Source organism: Sinocyclocheilus rhinocerous, unplaced genomic scaffold (genome assembly GCF_001515625.1).
Source record: "Sinocyclocheilus rhinocerous isolate Xijiao unplaced genomic scaffold, SAMN03320098_v1.1 scaffold433, whole genome shotgun sequence".
Classification (NCBI taxonomy): Eukaryota; Metazoa; Chordata; class Actinopteri; order Cypriniformes; family Cyprinidae; genus Sinocyclocheilus; species Sinocyclocheilus rhinocerous.
The window spans coordinates 549,473-553,904 of NW_015627897.1; the positions used below are offsets into that span (position 1 = coordinate 549,473).

The following is a 4,432-nucleotide window of genomic DNA, read 5'->3' on the forward strand; positions in this document are numbered from 1 at the left end:
GTATATATATATATATATATAATTTTTTACATTCAATGTAAAATCAAATTAAAAGCTGATATAAATTACAAATGAAAATATGCTTCAATATGTTTTTTTCCTCCTCTTGTGATATGGCATGGTGTTCATCACGGGCCAACTTTCAAGCCAAAAAAATAATAATCTAAATATTTTGATATCTGATAGTTTCACCATAGTCCAATTTCACATTAGAGCACACAAAGAAAAAACGAGAGTTGAATGTGCATTAAAGAGGTGACTGAGGTTTGGAATGAGAAATGAGAAATGGAAATGGAGTCTCATCAGTGCATTACCCACACACACATCTACGACGCTAGGAACGCTGGGAATCATAAATTAGATTTAATTGCTCCTGCCTCTATCTGGACGCTGACTCAGATCTATGGGAGTCCTGGATGAGAATCACACAGCCCTTGCACTGTTAGATGAGGAGCCAGAGCGCCTCTTTAGCACTGCGGTGAAGACCACAGCAGATAATAAAGCCGATCCATCTCACGCTGCAGCCTGACTCTGTTGTTTAGGAATGTTTACTGACGCAACCCAGAAATAAAGCCTGAGAGCTTGCTGATATGAGAATAACAGACTTTAACCCTTTTGAGACCCAACACACACACAAAATGTTTTGGGATTTTGTTCCTTTCACATCATTATACTGATTAGAGCATATTATATGACCTTTTATATAACATTGCATAGACGTTTTTCAACTACGTTATTTAAAATATGTGACCCTGGACCACAAAACCTTAAGTCGCTTGGGTATATTTGTAGCAATAGCCAATACATTGTATGGGTCAAAATTATAGATTTTTCTTTTATGCCAAAAATCATTAGGATATTAAGTAAAGATCATGTTCCATGAAGATATTTTGTAAATTTCCTACCGTAAATATATCAAAACTTAATTTTTGATTAGTTATATGCATTGCTAAGAACTTCATTTGGACAACTTTAAAGGCGATTTTCTCAATATTTTGATTTTTTTTCACCCTCAGATTCCAGATTTTCAAATAGTTGTATCTCGGCCAAATATCATAAAAAAATCATACATCAATGGAAAGCTTATTTATTCAGCTTTCAGAAGATATATAAATCTCAATTTTTTTTTAAAGAAAATCGACCCTTATGACTGGTTTTGTGGTCCAGGGTCACATATAACAAAATGTACTTCCTGATTTAGTACATAATTTACGAAAACTAAATTGTGTAAATAATTGTTTTTAAATTATTTTATATTTAAATAATAATAATAATAATTGTATTACTTAATTAGATTTAGATATATATAAACATGTTTTTTTAATGTGAATAATAAGAACTTGACAGCATTTCTTAGAAATATAGTTTTTTTTTTTATATGTAGTTCATCTGTTAGGGAAATAATTAGAATAATTAATAACATTTCTACAACAGTCCTGAAAACAGTCGCTTGCAGTTAGGGCAAACATGATAGACTTTTGAAACATTCAAAAAACGTTATTTTTTTAATTTGATATGATATTTTCTTAATATTTGATTCGATTTTTCATATCATCATATCATATCATTTCATATCAAATTCAATTAATAATTATAAACAAGTATTAACTATATAAATTCTAAAATGAATAAAATAATTATATATTATAACATAATAACTTAAATGTGTATATGTATCAGAATGCATGCTAACCTCAAACCCATGGCTCCAACAAAACAAGTTCTCATTAGGAGGTGCTCTAAAGACTACATGACACCAGCTGCCCCTGTGAAAAGTTCAACCGATTTCTGAAGAAAGCCAAAGCCGTGCATAATCATTTGTGTTTGTTCAGGCTGACAGCAACTTATGAGAATGAGGAATTGTTGAACCAAGCCTTCGGGGTATTTTTAGCCCTACTTTGATGCATATTTGGTGTTGAAACATTTGTGACTGTAAACACAGACAAAACAGAGATGATGAAAAATATCTGTCAAAATGTCCTAATTCAACCCATGTTGCAAGGGCAGCAAACCCCTATAAGTCAAAGCTACTTCCAGAAGAATTCACTTCTCTTTGTAAAACACATCACCGCATTTAAGTTCTCTTGCAAAACCTAGTGAGCTGCCTTGCTGTCTGCCATCTACATGTGCAGCTGACTTACAGTATCAGACAGCATTCTGAGTGAAACAACCTCACAAGGGATTGACTTTAAATGCTCTACATACAGTACTGTACCTGTTCAAAAAGTTTCTGAAACAGCATTTTGTATGAAACTATTTGATTAAAAGTGACAGTTAAGACTTTTATTTTGGCTACAAAATATTATATTTCAAATAAATGCAGTTCTTTTTTAACTTTCCATTCATCAAAGAATCCTAAAATATATATATATACATCATGGTTCCGACAAAAATATTAAGCAGCACAACTGTTTTTAACATTGATAATAATCAGAAATGTTTCTTGAGCATCAAATCAGCATATTAGAATGATTTCTGAATGATCATGTGACACTGAAGACCGAGGTAATGATGCTGAAAATTAGACTATATGTTGCAATATATTTTTTAAGGATTTTTTTTCCTAAACTGAATTAATTATAACCACGGTTTATAATGAACTTTTCTCTTCTGGCATTGTCTATCAACTCGGATAAAGGATTTGAAACACAGCCTAAATGCGATTGCTTTGGTCCACAAAAAGTGACATCCATGACAAGCCGTGACAGTTACAAGACTACTGAGACATGCAGGCTCTTGTCTGCTTTGTTTTTTAATAACTAAATGTAGGAAATGTATCTTGATAGCTCGGGGCTATTAACAAGAAGGTTGCCAGTACAATCGTGCAGGGGGGAAAAACTATTACACACAATCATTGCACCCTTGAACAAGACATTTAACCCCAGAATACTCTATACAGACTGACCCTGTCAAAATATCATGCTATGTAAATTTTAAAAAATGAACATCGATGGACTGAAAATCCTAAGCTTCAATCTTATTGTCTAGCTTTACACAACTTCCACAGCATTTACAAAGCACCACGCCGCTAGGCCTCAAGGCAATGTTACATTGGTCCTGGAACAACAACAAAAAAAGTTCTAATCCAATCCATGCACATAAACCAAGCTAAACATAACTCTAAAATCTGTCAGAAATCACGTTACAGGAAAAACAAGGACATTTGGCCCAGAAACATGAAAAACAATCTGTGATTTTGGACCAAGAAAATTCTGACCATCTAACACATTTCCTGTCTTTTGGTCCTTTCTCTGCCAATATTTAAGATTTTCAGTGCTAGTTTATTATTGCAGAATGGTCAATTCCAGATGTACCCATCTCAAACAAACAAACAAACTGTAGCTGCCCCATTTACAAAGGTATTTCCCAATCTAAGTGGCCAATTCTTGGACCGAATAAGCTGTGATGTGGAAAAGATGTTTATTTTGAGGGCTCACATAATGCATTACTGCACCAGAATTTCATGGCGTTGCTGTAACTGTCCTTCAGCCTAACCATGCACTGTAACGCCAAACATAAAGCAAGAATATTACCTGAGTTTTGTCTTTGAGAAGTGCGATCACAGGTAAAAGTCAGTCTACTATACTGTATTATAACCCAAAGAAAACAGATGACCCACCGAGAACATTTCCTGAGGGAACTTCATCCAGCTCCTCCAGCTCGTGGTCCATCAGCAGGTAGAGGCTGTCCACGGTACAGCAGTCCATATGAGGGATGCTGGGTAAAACATCCGCTACTGAAAAACCCTCAGGCAGCTGAAGAAGAAAATGAACAAAAAAACAAAAATCCCTCATCAGCATTAGGCCTCACATTACCAGACAACATACATAATTACACCCACAACATTTTTAAAGAATTGTTTTTTTATAATTACTTAAAGTCATATTTTTATAATAAAAAAAGTAAATGTATAAATATAAAAATACACAATGCTAATTTGAATAATAATAATAATAACAATAATAATAATTATGCAACTGTAAATTGTAAATAAGACATTATTATTATTATTATTATTATTTATTATTATTATTATTCAGAGATGTATTATAATTTGTTTACATATAACAATCAATTAAATAATTTTTATAATTCACAATTTAGTTAGTATCAATATGTTAGTCTTAAGGTTATCTATAAGGCAGCGTCACTTCCGCCAAAACGGCTCAACGATTTTTTTGACGTCACATCGTACTTCAGCTTCTCATCAACTTCATCAAACTTTCAAATGCTCTCTAGAATCCGAAGCGCCCGACCCCTACACTATAAAATAGACGCTGAAGCCGCTGAAGCCATCGGTCACTTGTCCACAGAATTAGTATTTTCTGTACAGTGAATGGCACGTAGTGCACTATATAGGGGACAGGGAACGATTCAAACAGTGTAAATATGCTTTCCATTGAGGAAAAAAAGAAGTCTGGTTTCGCGCTGT

At 33.6% G+C, this 4,432-nt stretch overlaps 1 pseudogene; it reads right to left on the reverse strand.

The window, feature by feature from the left end:
• LOC107737011 (elongation factor-like GTPase 1) overlaps positions 1 to 4,432 on the reverse strand; it is a 157,178-nt pseudogene that overhangs the window by 112,508 nt on the left and 40,238 nt on the right.